This window comes from Cebus imitator, unplaced genomic scaffold (assembly GCF_001604975.1).
Source record: "Cebus imitator isolate Cc_AM_T3 unplaced genomic scaffold, Cebus_imitator-1.0 Scaffold146, whole genome shotgun sequence".
NCBI lineage: Eukaryota > Metazoa > Chordata > Mammalia > Primates > Cebidae > Cebus > Cebus imitator.
The window spans coordinates 1217989-1233315 of NW_016107461.1; positions in this window are offsets into that span (position 1 = coordinate 1217989).

Here is a 15327-nt window from a genome sequence, read left to right on the forward strand (position 1 = left end):
CTTGGTTACAATTATTTAAAAAATAAATAGTATAAATAATTATAAGACTAGAATTTGTGCAAGAATGTAGAGTGATTGTGAATGTGTTAAGTTCACTCTAACAATGAAAATGGAATGCTAGTACTAGCATTGCACAAGTTGCTTCTGGCTAATTGTTACTGCATAGGTTTCTTTACTTGCTTATTTTTTGCAAAGTCATGTGTAAACATATAAGTATGCAATAAATATAGTTTAATAAAATATAGGTAGTAGTGCTATTATTCCTCCTACTGTGTTGTGATTTCATTTAAAAATATTATACTTATTATTTCTTAATATTTATTATGTCTGGCCCAAAATTTGATATGTACTGTATTTTATAAAATTTATCCTGAAACCAATAAGATCTATAAAATTTGGAAGTAGTATGATTTAAGGATATTGGGAACTTCATTATTTTATCCAGCTCAAAAGTAGTGCTTCTATCATTGATACCTTAACGGATAAAAGTCCCAGCATACCTTTGGGTGAAATATCTAAAATTTTACTTTAATATCAAGTTTGGTTAGGGAGGAGAACACAAAGCCATTTTATTTTTTATTGATGTATTGTAAACATGAACCAGATAGCTTAAGGAAAGAAAGGCAGGAAAGGGGACAATGGCTCCGTCGGAGTGATGGGCAAGCAGCTCAGGTCAGATCTCAGGCTATTAGGTGTGTTGTTTGCCATTGGGTGTCTCCTTCTAAGCCTTTCAGCCAACAAAGCAAGAAAAATCATGTGTGTATACAAATGTGTTGTACTCATACTTTTATATGTAGCTGCTATGGTCTGAATGTTTCCCTCCCCAAATGTATGTTAAATACTAATCGCCACAGTGATGGTATTAGAGGGTGGGGCCTTTGGAAGGTGATTGAATCGTGAGAACAGAGCCCTCATGAATGGAATTAATGACTTTGTAACAGAGGCCCTAGAGAGCTGCCTTGCCCCTTTCACCAGATGAGGCCATAGTGAGATGTCAGCAACCCAGAAAAGGACTCTCATCCATAACCTGGCCATACTGGCGCCTTAATGTTAGATTTCCCAGCCTCCCACACTGTGAGAGAAATTTCTGTTATCTATAAGCCACCCAGTTTAGTTTATTTTGTTATAGGCAACCGAAATGGACTAGGGCAATGTCCTTCTGTATCTATATTAAGCTAAATATGAGTATATACTGATGACTCAAACTAATTTAACCATGTAGATTATTCTAGCCTCCTACCCCTGCTTATCTGTAAACTTCCACTTAAACAGTGAAAAATCTGGCTCTCATCATCTGCTATCCCTTTGGTTAACTGTTCACTTCCAGGTGCATGTATATCAATATTAGAACTGTTAACTTGTATTTCCATAGAAAAAAACGTGTCAGCTGGAATGTAGTGCTTATGCCTACGTCCCTCTGCTTAAATCTTACAGACTCCTTTCATTTCCAAAGGTACTTAGATCAACATCTCCTGCTCCTATTCCCTTCAGTCAGATTGTTTCATACATTTATAACATGTTATATTCTCTTATCACAGTCTGGATTCCATCTGGGCTCCCCAAACCCCTTAATAATTTGTTTCTTTACTTTGTATACATTAAGGTTCAATCTTTGTACGATAAAGCTCTATAGGTTTTGATAAATGCATAAAATCATGCATCCAACACTATAGTATTATACAGAATAGATTCACCACCCTAAATATCTCCTGTTTCACCTATTCAACCCTCCTCTAGAATCCTTGGCAATCTCTAATCTTTTTTCTGTCTCTATGGTTTTGCCTTTTCCAGAAAGTCAAATATTGGACAAAGAGTATATGACATTATCAGACATGCTTTTTTTCACTTAGCAATATGATTTCAGTTTCCTTCATTTTGTTTTGTAGTTTGTCAGCTCATTTTTAAAACCCCTGAATAATATTCTATTGTATGGGTATACCACAGTTTGTTTATCCACCCTCCTATTGAGTAACATCTTGGTTGCTAACATTTTTCAGTGATTATTAAGAAAGTTGCTATAAACATTCATCAAAAACAAGTGAGATTTCTGGTTGCCCCACATCCTGATCACTATTTAGTATTGTCAGCTTTTTAAATATTAGCTATTCTAATAATAATGTAGTGGTATTTCATTGTGGTATTACTTTGCAATTCTTTAGTGACCCATGATGTTGAATATTTTTTTCCTATGCTTATGTGCCATATGTAATGTCTTTAGTGAGATGTCTGTTGGATTCATCACTCATATTTTAATTGGGTTGTGTATTTAGTATTGAATTTTAAGTACTCTTTGTATATTTTGATACACCTATGTCAGATATATTTGCAAATATTTCTTCCCAGTCTGTGACTTCTTTTCATTCTTTTACCTGATTCTAATTGCCTATTCTGTCTTTTGCAAAGCAGACATTTTAAATTTTAGTAAAGTCCAACCTAATTTTTCTTTTGTGAATCATGGCTTTGGTGTTGTATCTAAAAACTCATTGCCAAACCAAAAGCCAGGTAGATTTTCTCTTGTGTTTTATTCTAGAAGTTCAATTTTTTTTGTATTTTACAATTATGTCTGTGATTTATTTTGAGCTAATTTTTGTAAAAGGTGTAAGGTCATTTTTGCTTGTTTGCATAGAAATGATCTATTGTGCCAGTAATGTTTATTGAAAATACTATTTTATCTTCACCAATTGCATTTGCTTCTTTGTCAATGATCTGTTGACTGTATTTGTGTGTGCCTATTTCATGCCCTGTTCTGTTCCAAATACCTATGTGTCTATTATTTTGTCAATGTCAAGAACTGCCTTGATTACTGTGGCAATATAGTAAGTCTTCAAATCAGATAGAACAAGTCCTCCAAATTTGTTGTTTTTTGTCTACAACATTGTGTTGGCTCTTCTTGGTCTTTGGCTTTTCCATATAAAAAATTGCTTGCTGGGATTTTGATTGTGATTGTATTGAATCTATAATCAATTTGGGAAGAACTGACATTATAACACTAAGTCTTCTAATTATGAACATGGAATATTTCCTCATTTATTTAGATATCCTTTGGGTTTTTTTCATCAGAGCTTTTGTAGTTACTGTTTACTGTTTTTGAGCATTTGTGTTATATCTAATTTGAGGCTATTATATTATGAAAATTCTAATGTCTTTGGACAAACACATATGCTCATTTAAGTATATGTCCAGAAGTGGAAATTCTGTCATAAGATAGAAATATATTTAGCTTCAGTAGATATTGCCAGTTTTTCTAAGTAATTGTAACAATTTGCTCTTTTCAACAGGAATGTATGAATACATTTTTTCTATTTTAATATTTGCATTAATTTTGACATACATAAACTTTAACAAAGTTTATAGCAATTCAGCATATTTATCCTTCCCTTGGAAATGACAAAGACCCTACAGTATTTTAAACATCAGTTGAACTGTTCTCCCATTTCATTGCTAAATGTTTTACATTTGCCTCTTTTTACCAGACATAAAAATTGTAGGGTTTATTTTTTATGGTTACAGTAAATTAAGTTTACTAGTAAATTTTTTCCTGTTTCCATTGTTCTTGTTATTTGCATTCTACTCCACCTTTCTGGGTTCATCTTTTATAGATATTTTAATTAGAGTCTATGGGTCACAAACTGTAATGATCTTTTTATACCCTAAAATATATTTATTTCATACACCCAAATATTTTTTTTCAGACAGAGTCTTGCTCTTGTCATCCAGGCTGGAGTGCAGTGTGGCGATCTCGACTCACTGCAACCTCCACCTCCTGGGTTCAAGTGATTCTCCTGCCTCAGCTTCCTGAGTAGCTGGGATTACAGGTGACCACCTCCATGACTGGCTAATTTTAGTACTGTTTAGTAGAGACAGGGTTTTGCCATGTTGGTCAGGCTGGTCTCGAACTCTTGAACTCAGGTGATCTGCCTGCCTCGGCCTCCCAAAGTGCTGGGATTACAGGCGTGAGCCACCATGCCCCAACACCCCAACACCTTTAATGGTAATTTGGCCTGCTCTATCCCTCTTAAACAATATATTCCCTCAGCATGTGGAATATATTTTTTCATTTACTGCTGGCATCTATTATTTCTGTTTATAAGACTGCTGTTAGTTTAACTCTAATTATTTTATAGGTAGTCTGTCTTTTCTCTCTGTTTGCTTGTAAAGTATTTCCTCTTGTTTCCAATGTTTTTCAGATGTATTGTCATGTGTCTATATTTTCCTTTTGCTTAGTAATTGAAACATGCTTTTAGTTTTAGAATTCTTATTTTTCTTTAATTCTAGATAAACATCATTCCTTCTTTGTCATTGTCTCTTTTCTTCTGAAATACCAGTTAATTCATGATTTTTAATCAACCTTTAATATATTTTGACGATTACTTTTGTATCTTTATATCTCTTTATGTTGTGTTCCAGGTGGCTTCTTCACTACGATACATTCACTAATTTCCTCATCTGCTGTGAGCTCTCTAGAGTGTACTTCCTATTAAGTACATATATGTGTTTATTTCAAGGCTTACATTGACATCTTCATGATCCTTGCAGAAGCCATAAGAACTCATAATGGAGAATCTGTTTTATACCTGTTCAGCCATGTTGCTTTATAATAGAATTACTTCTAGGTTAAGCTATTTTAAAATACAATAAGATTAATAAAAATAAACCTTGCCTTTATTTTTTTCTTAGTGTTTAATGAAAAGTTCAGCAATTTACTATCTTAAATTGGTATCTTTTCTTGTTTTGTTTTTGCCTTAATGTCTTATGTCTTACTCTTGAACAAGATGTTACAGATAGAATGAATTCCTTTATTTATTGTTTTAAGAACATATTGAAGAATTTTACGCTGACATGCAGTGGCTCATGCCTGTAATCTCAGCACTTTGGGAGGCTGAGGTGGGTAAATCACTTGATCCCAGGAGTTTGAGACCAGCCTGGGCAACATGGCAAAACTCTGTCTACAAAAAAATACAAAAATTAACTGGGCAGGGTGGCAGGCCCCAGTAGTCCCAGCTATTCAAGAGGCTGAGGGAAGAGGCTCACTTGAGCCTGGGAGGTTGAGGCTGCAGTGGGCTGTGATCATGCCTCTGCACTCCAGCCTGCATGACACAGTTGTCGGGTTTGACTTGCAGACTTTGACTTAGCGATGGATGAACAAATGCACTTAGACACAGATATCTAGTGAAAGAGTGGGCTAGGGCCCTGGCTACTTAAACACACTGAGGAGGGTGCTATAATGAGTCAGCAAATGCCCACAGCTGGCTGTGGGCATGTATTCAGTATAGATTTAATGACAGAGGCTTTGAGTCAACACTCTTGCAGATAGTTAACATGGTTGCCTTCCTTGGAGACAGCAGCTCTGCAGATGATTAAAGGCCAGGTTCCGAGGCCTAAGTAAACTACTTTATCCAGATTAGTTTTTTTTACATCCCCTAGTTATCTAACTTAAGCTTTCAGGTACTGGATAAGAGAATGTGGCTGCCTTCAGCCAAATCCTATTCTGAGGCTTTCGCAAGACCAGCCTTCCAAGAAGATTTGCTTCCATTTTACAATTTTTCCCACCAACCTGACTGATGAGTGAGACCCTATCACAAGAGAAAAAGAAAAATCAGTGCATTTTCTGAGATATTTTAATGTGAAACATAAAACTTTTTATGTGAAACATATTAATATTCCGATTTTAGAAAATTTTCACTATATGTATTAGCATTCTATTTCTTTTTTACATTTTAGAATTTTGGTTTGGGGGCTTATTTTGACAGATAAGTATTTTCATTTGTTCATATTCTCTTTTTTCCCTCCCTGCATAGGAACTAGACCCTCAAATGAGAACCAGAACTTATAATTAGTGGCACTGCAGTGTTCCTGTTGGGGATTACACTGGCTATACTCACAATGACCTCAAGTCTGTGGGTGGTTTAGTTCATTTCTTTGTTATAAGGATATATCTGCTTCCTCTTGCTCCTTTAGGCTTGTAACTTACTAAAAACTGTGGCTTTAAGTGATAGTCAGCAGTAGTTCCTTTGATCTGATTTTATGAGAGAGATTAAGGAAACTACTTTCACATATCCTGAATACTTTCTGTGAATTTGGATCCTGTAAGTTTGTCATGTGGAACACTTTTAGTTCTCAGTGCCTCTAAGAGCTGAGTTTCCTCTCTTGGCTTGTAGTTTAGTACCACATGGCATTTTGCATGTTAGTTCTATTTCTAGTGCAAATAACTATTTATTCTGTTTTTTAATAGTATATATATTTTTCATTTTCTCTTTATGTATTTTATGTAGATAATGAAGAGTAGGTGCTGATACATATTATCCTAATCTGTTGGTTGTCATAATACCATGCACTGAGTTTGAGCCTGATTTTGCCATTCTGCCTTTGGGTCAATTTCCAAACTTCAAACCATGTTCTCTTCTTCTAATATTTGCTTGCTTCAGTTTTTCCTTAAACACTTCTCAAAATATTAACAACTTAATTAGAATAGAGGATGTGCTGTTAAAGTATATTAAAAAATAATGTGGTTTACATAGGAAATCGTTTAATTTTCTCCTATATAAGAATCTTGAGGGTGGCTAGAGAATCAAGATGAGTAAGTGGCTCTGCCATTCTCAACATTGGGGTTTTACTCATGGATTCAAAGTGTCACTGCAGTGGTGTATCATTTCCTAATCACTACAAAGTGGAAAGTATATGCTATGCTATATGCTATGCTAAGGTTTGAGTATGTTCCCCATAAAGCATGTGTTGGAAACTTATTTTCCAATGAAACTGTGTTGGGAGGTGATCAGGCCATGAAGGTAGATTGATTATTGTGTTGGTGAGCTTATTATAAACAATGAGTTTGGGCTCTTTTGCATCTCTCACTCTTTCTCACCCTCTCTTTGTTCTTCTACCATGGGATGATGCATTAAGAAAGCCTTTGTCAGATGCCAGCCCCTTAATCTTGAAGTTCCCAACCTTCAGAGTCATTAGCTAATAAATATCTTTTCATTATAAATTACTCAATTTGTGGTATTCTGTTACAGCAGCACAAAATGGACTAAGACAACACATATTCCTGTTTCTGCGCTAAACAATACTGGGAACAGAGACAAATTAATATATTGCTTCAGAAAATAATTGCTTCTCAAGGTTAAGGTGGTGAACCAACTAAAATTTCTTACTTATGAAGAAAAACCTTTTAGCCAAGGCTTGTTTTAATATTTTTACTTTAGGTGTACTCAGTCCAAAGTTATGTCATCAATATTGCCTGATTTTAACTATGCTTTGCCTTTCACAAGTCACCTTAAAATAACTCATCCCAGGCCCTAAAGGTCTGAAAATATTCTTAACTGAATTCTCCTTTCCAAGACACTACTTTTCAGATTATATTGTCTCTTGATGAAGTAAGTTTGATAACCACAACCATATTTGGTTAACAAATATTTCGAGTGATATTTTGGGGCATCTATAGTCAATAGTAATAAAGATAAACACTGAAAATGGCACAGATCATTTCTTCTCAAATTCCATAGGCTAGAAGTTTGTTATTTGGACATATTTAGGTCAAAATTATAGTATTAGGTTGTGTAGATTTTTACCTAGTTAAAAGTGCATCATAATAAAAGAAAAAAAAAAGATACTGGGTGACTAGTAGCAATCTTTCAGTCAAGCTCTGTGATTATGGAAATATTCATAGTTATCATTTTCCAAAGAAGACTCAAATAATTCCTAGTCAATTACTATCCAGCCATGTTATTTGAGTGATATGCAGAATTTTCCACTAGATATGGATAATGGATCGAACAGTGTATAAAATAACAGACAACTACCAAGAATCTTTGCCCTCCATATTTAGTAGTGGACAAGAAATAAGATAGCTATCTACTTTCCATTTTGAAAAAGGACAAATGGAAAAAGGGCATTCTTAATAATAAAGGGGTCCTAAAAGAAGAAATTATGAAGATTCCCTTTCAAGGCGATAGAGTACCTATTTTGGTTACCACCTATATCTACTTTCTGGGAAGAACTTCCTTATACATTGTCCTCCAAGAGATCTGAGGGACTCTTTCTTGTCTATTGTTGTCTCTGGATACCTTTGAAGTGGCCATGCATACACATACACAGGCATACACATTGGAGACGATGTGTGCTTGTGGGGTTGCACAATCTTATTTTGCAGGTTGGAGGCTCAGGGGTTTACTTAGGAGTAGGTTAACCATAACATTTGTAATTTAGGCTTGCAATTTTTTTTTAAATACAAGTACCTAAAATCTAATAGGCTTTCAGTCTATATGCTTGTAGTCAGTTTCATGCAACATTAAATACAGCCAAGGATCTTGCCTCCTCATAGCTTTTAAACTCGCCCAAATCCTTTTTAGTTACTGGCCTGTTAAGCTGGCTCATCTCTTTTCCTCTATTTAATAGAAACTACCTTGGGGCTACCAGAAGCAATAGGGATTGAAAAACAACTCATTTAATCTAATCTATGATCCAGGCTGGTTCCATTGCCTGGCCAAGATTTCTTGAGTTAGACAAAAGGCCCTCTAATAAAGTTCAGGTCTCAGTATTATCCCATTATGTTTAGGGTTTAGTAAACTTGGCTCTCCAACATTGTAAGGCTCAAAACTACTTGACTCACATCACAATTTATTTAGATTGCAGGATGGATGCAGGCAAAGAGTTTCCCTTAACAGAACATATTACTTTCTACATCTGCTTGAGACCCCCTCATGGGAATGTCTCTATTTCTCTCCAATAATTTGTTTTAAAGCTGCAAACTGTCGGCCAACACACACAAATATCCTGATTTTTTTTTCTGATGAGTTCCATTAAAGTTATAGGCTCTCCTGACATTTGATTTACTTTCTAAATGATCAGAGGTAACAGTTTCACCACATTCAGTCAATAGTCACAGTATAATTAGGATCACTGGATTTCTAATCAGTAATTTCTGTATTCTCAACCTCTGTTGCTTTTCTGCTAAACCAAATTGCATAAATATTCTATAGGTTCTCTAGAATCCTCCTTGTACAAATATTTATTTTAAACAGAAATAAAATATAATTACTTTGTTTAAAAAAATTATTTATCTCTTATGTAATAGTCCAGATATAGGCAGTTGATCCAGGATGGAAAGATCTCTGCTATGTTCAACAAACGGCTCCTAGTTATGGATTTAAGAAAGTTTTTCTGATTCTTGCTCCCAGGCAGTTGAAAAATAAAAGGCAACACCAAAGTACACACTCAGATTTTTTTTTGCAGGGGACAGAATTTTCCTGTGTTGCCCAGGCTGCAGTACAGTGGCACAATTATGGCTCACTGCAAGCTTCACCCTCCGAGGCTCAAATGATCCTACCATATCAGCCTCTTGAGTATGTGGGACTACAGGTATATGCCACCACACCTGGCTAATTTTTATAATTTTAGCAGATATGGGTTTTCACTATGTTGCCCAGGCTGGTCTTGAACTCCTGGGCTCAAGTGATCCACCCATTTTGGCTTCCCAAAGTGCTGGGATTACAGGTATGAGCCACCATGCCTGGTCCACACTCAATTATTTCAAGGGCAAGAGTCAAACGTGGTGCACATCTCTTTTGTTCTTTAGTTACTGTAATTTTTAATCTAATTTGGGTTGAGGTCTTTCTCTTGAGATTGGTGATAAACTCTAGCCTTGTCCTGACAGGACTCCAGGGTAGGTGGCCATGGATGTTTACAGCATGGCTTTCACAGGATACTCCATTTCTTTAGGAGTTTTGCTCTGTTGCCCAGGCTTGAGTGCAATGGTACAATCTTGACTCACTGCAACCTCCACCTCCTGGGTTCAAGTGATTCTCCTGCTTCAGCTACTGAGCAGCTGGGATAATAGGTGCCAGCCAGGATGCCCGGCTAATTTTGTGTATTTTTAATAGAGACAGGGTTTCACCATGTTGGCCAGGCTGATTTTGAACCCCTGACCTCAGGTGATCTGCCCGCCTCAACTTCCCAAAGTGCTGGGATTACAGGCATGAGCCACTGCGCCTGGCCAGGATACTCCTTTATCTTGGTGAACAGCTTAATACTAAAGTGTACAACCTGTTGTTACTGAACCGAACTTGGGTCTGCTGCCCAGTGCAGCAAAGCCAAACCCTAACATTGGGACTGCAATGAGGCATTTATGGCAGGGCGCCAAGCAAGGAGAATCAGGCAGCTCATGCTTAAAACCTGACCTCCCTGATGGCTTGCACATAAGGTTTCTATAGGCAGGGAGGCAAAGGTTACCGGCAAAGTCATAAATTAATACATGGAGGCTGTACATTGGTTTGACCCCCAAAAGGTGGGACATCTCAAAGATTTGGTTCACAGGTAATAGGTGGGCTCAAAGATTTTCTAATTTGCAATTGGTTAAAGAGGCAAAGGTTTGTCTAAAATTTTGGGGTCAGCAGAAAAGAATGTAAGCCTTGGCCGATGGGTGTGACTTCCTCCAGTCACCTAAGAAAGAATTTTAGAACAAAAAACAACTATCAGAATTCAGTTCACAGCTCTCCCTTATCAAAGGTCTACATACTAGAGGATCCAGCTGGTTGAGGTCTGGGTTTCCGAAAACCAATTCAGGAACATATGTTAAGATGTTATCTTTGCCGGGCGCGGTGGCTCAAGCCTGTAATCCCAGCACTGTGGGAGGCCGAGGCGGGTGGATCACGAGGTCAAGAGATCGAGACCATCCTGGTCAACATGGTGAAACCCCGTCTCTACTAAAACTACAAAAAATTAGCTGGGCATGGTGGCGCGTGCCTGTAATCCCAGCTACTCAGGAGGCTGAGGCAGGAGAATTGCCTGAACCCAGGAGGCGGAGGTTGCAGTGAGCCGAGATCGTGCCATTGCACTCCAGCCTGGGTAACAAGAGCGAAACCCTGTATCAAGGGAAAAAAAAAAAAGATGTTATCTTTAGTTTCTAGAGGGAAACCAAACATCTTGTGACTATAATTTCTTTGGCTATTGTTTTAAACTACTATTACATTCTTGCTTATCAAGTTGCTCACTTATAGATGTGCTAGCTAGGTGTCTGGAATATCCCTTGAAGGAACTCAGGATTTTCCTTTATTTTCATGCTTTGGTTGGGGGAGAGGGGGTCCTGTAGCCTCCTAAGAGGAGCCCCTGCACCATCTCACTGTGAGCAGGTGTTCCTCTCATAGGAAATTTGTTTATACTGACAGATGCCCTTGTGGTTCTTGTCTGGCCTGTGTCCAGTTTATTTCTACCAAGACAGCCACTCTCTGGGAGAGCCTTGATCAGGAGGAGAGTTAGGTTTGCGTGTGTCAGTCGTGTGAGATACAGAGAAGGCAGCATAACAAAGCATGGAAAATAACAGAAGTAGTGTTTATTACTTACAGATCCAGAGAGAGGAGGGCAGCACACCTCCCAGTGCTAATGGGAAGCAGGGAGCCACCGAGGACATGCATGCTCAGCCAGCAGATGGGAAGCGAGAGATAGAGAAAGAACAAGGCTGAAACTTATATAGAAATCCAGGGTATTATTCGAACAGGTTTCCTTTGGAAGAACTAATTGGTGAGCCTGGAGCAAGCAGGTATGGGTTCTGTGGAGTTAGGCTATGACTAAGAGGTGGTCACTAGGACATATGTGGGCAGTCCATGAAGGGTGAATAAAGTCAGTTGTATGTAGCTGTCCCATGGAGAGGTGGTCACCAGGAGATGGTTGCCTAAGGCAAATATCTGGGTTTATCACATTGAAAATCTGGGAGGAGGCAGGGAGTGGTGGCTCCCTCCTGCAATCCCAGAGGCTGAGGCAGGCAGATCACTTGAGGTCAGGAGTTTGAGACCAGCATGGCCAACATGGTAAAACCCCATCTCTACAAAAAATAGAAAAATTAGCTGGGCATTGGGGGCGGGTGCCTATAATCCCAGTTACTTGGGAGGCTGAGGCAGGAGGCTTCCTTCCTCACTTGAGCCCAGGAAGTGGATGTTGCAGTGAGCCAAGATACTGGCATCGCCACTCCAGCCTGGGTGACAGAGTGAAAAATAAAAAAAGAAAGAAAAACTGGGGGGATACAGCAAACTGGAATCTGTGTCAAGTGTGACTAACCCCTGCTTCTGGTATGAGAAAGTCCAACTGACATTTACAATGGATGTCAAGGCAATATACAATGATAAGAATTTACTTCATATTTACATCCTAATGGCCAGAATTTAGTCACATTGCTATAACGAGACACAAAAAAAGATGGGGTAACTTATTCTTTTGTGGCATGGTAATTTGAATAGCTATAACTCTATTACTATAAAGAAAGCAGAAAGTGGATATCCATGGTTAACTAGAAAGTGGATATCCATGGTTAACAGCGAGGCAACTTGGAATGTATAGAAAGCACAGACTCTGGCATCAAGACAGCTCTTGTGTGACGTCAAACATTTCACTTAGATAAAAGGAAGCTGTAAGGGTTCCTCTCCACTAAATTCCCTTTCTGGAAGTAAATTTTATATCACAGCCTCTAGACTGGTTAGTCAAAAATATCACCTGGAGCTGGTCTCTAAAATCCTTCATTGGATCAGGCTTACCTACCTAGGCCAATCAAATTACCCTTTTCAGGAATACAAAATTAAAACAAGGTGAACCAAACAAATTATTTCTCTCATAATGAATAGTAGAGAATACGCAAGAGTGTGAGAATGCAGGAAAATCATTTCTGCTGATAGAACTATAAGAACTAAAATGAGGAAAGAGTCAAAGACAAGAGACCATGTATATCATGAAGAGAGAATAGAGAGTGTTGACCAATCTCCAATTTTCATGAGTCCTGATTGAATATTCTGAGCTACGTTTCCATGAGATTCTTCTGCATTATTAAATAAACATATGATTTTTCCTTGAACATTTCTATTTTTTCTTATCAGCAACTATTCTCTGATTAAAGAAGTATCACTGCAACTTTGAGATTGCTCTCTAATTCAGAGAAACAAACAAATATTGTAGTTTAGGTACTTAACATAATGCCACCACATTAAGGAAAAGGAAACAATTTATCTCAGAAGATCAAGGAAGGCTCTAGGGTGAATGTAACTTTTTAACTTGGCCTTGAAAGTAAGATTTTATCATTTGGAATAGGAAAGGCCAGAGGGCCACAGGGTAGGGAGGAATTTTTCAGGTAAGAGTGTATTAATAAATCAGAGTAATTCTGTGTCCAGAGATTTATCTAGTCCATAAATCTAGGTAAACACTAAGAAGTCCTTCTTTTCAAAGCTAAGAATTTGGTATAGCATGAGTTTGAGATTTCTGTCTTAAGATGTTTAGTTACTGAAAGCATTAGAACTATCGTTTTCACTATATAATGCCATGCCAATGTGATGATGAAGGAAGGGCTCCAAGACATATAGAAAATTCTACAAGTCCCTAATCCTCCTTGTTTTATTTTATGTTAAGTTACAAGGAAAGAAAGAAAAAGGCATCTTTCTTTTTTCCCTAAGAAGTAGATTTTCTTTGAGTTTATTCTGGTTGTTCCGGCCATGTTACTACTTGCAGAAATGTGTGGCAAATAATGCATACATTAAAAAAAATCTGTTTTATACCATGAGCGGTTTTGTTTTCCCTAATTAGGAAGGAGAAGATTCATTTCGGAAGTAGAATGACTACTGCTTCAAACCTTCAAATCTCGTCAGTTGGCAGGCTGTAGCCAATTAGCTTCCAACAGGACAGACCAAGTGGCCAGATCCTGGGATAGCTTTCAAAAGAAAGCACACAAAGTAAATATATGTCTTTCCATCTGGCAGACTGAGGGATTTGGAAGAGGTGCCAAACTGATTATTGGCTTCTGATTAGCCAGAAGATGATGGCTGCTTAATGCACTGTATTAACTACAGTTGCATTGGGTGAAGTTCTGATGGTCTTCAAAGGTGCAACTTGGAACATTAACATGATAATTAAATTTCAGTTTCTGATAACTAGTAGAAATAGGTAGGCTTGTTGCTAAAATACCAAAGAAAATGTAAACATGCTTCAACTTCAAAGTTTTCTTTCAAAAAGATTTTCTTTCTTAAGCTGGAACGATGCTGGAATATCTTTCTTCTGAGTTTCACACTGATACATACAATTGCCTACTTGACATCTATGTTTGTCTCTCTCACTTAGCACTTTCAAAATTTAACTTTCCATAGCCAATCCAATGTTTTATCTTCTCAGTAAATGGTTCCACTGCTTACCTAGGTACATAAGCGAAAGCCTACAAATAAACCTGGACACAGACCTCTCTCCTATCCACACCCATTCCATTTCCAAAGTCTATTCTACCTACAAAGCATGTTTCACACCTCTCCACTTTTCTCCAGGTTCCTCACTAACATTTTATTTTAAGCTTTCCTGTTTTCAGAATGACTTGAATAGCTTCCTAACTCTCTCCACTATCATTCTTGCCATTCTCAATCTAACTTACATAGTCAGAGCTGTCAGAGTATCTTCATGACATTTTTGGATCAGTTTTCTCTCTTATGCTGTTTTTTATTGGCATCTCATTGCACTAAGATAGAAGACAAAATTTTTTGCCATTTGTGTTCTGTCCCTTACTTGCTTCTCTAGACCCTTCTCATTACATTGCCTCTTATCCACTCAAGAGTAAATTTAGGGATGGAGGGAGGTAATTGAAACTTTAAAAGCATTTTAAATTGGAAATCCTTTGCCATTTACCAACCCTGTCTATCGTCACCACCTCCCATTATGGACGTTTCCAGACTTCCAGATCACTTTGCCATGTTAATTGAGAGTTTGTGCCCTGGCTAAAAGGCTTATTTTTCTGGTTTTATTCTTGAGAAATCCTTGTGGATTTTTTATACACTATTTGTTTTCATATTTCTTGACATCATGAACTCTAATTAAAGTATCACATATCTTCCCATTTACTAACTTGTACCCATGGCTATTTAATAAAACTTCCTATTCAAAAATTGTAAATGAGTTCATTATTAAATTTAAATATCCTCATATTTCTTCCTGATATATGATGCCATCCTGTTTTCTATTCTTGTTTTATATATGCCATTTAGTTTTCCACTTACAATGCTTCCATTTCTCCTGGTGTTAAGCCCTGTTTTACTATTTTCCCTGCTTACCAACACTAAAGATTTTTTCAAAAGCTTACAATTCACAAGGACCTTCAGTATTCTTGTAAAAAAACAAATATTTGGACACACATTTTTTTTTTCTGTTAGGTTTATAACCATGGCAAACTAGTTATTTGATTCTTGCTTATTCCACAGTCTTACTTTTTTTTCTCTGCTTGAACTGCTTCTGGCAACTAAGAGAAAATTGCCAGCAAAAATGGTTGGTCTAAAACCTGAGCTAAACCATTCAACACATAAATGAATCTTGTTCAGT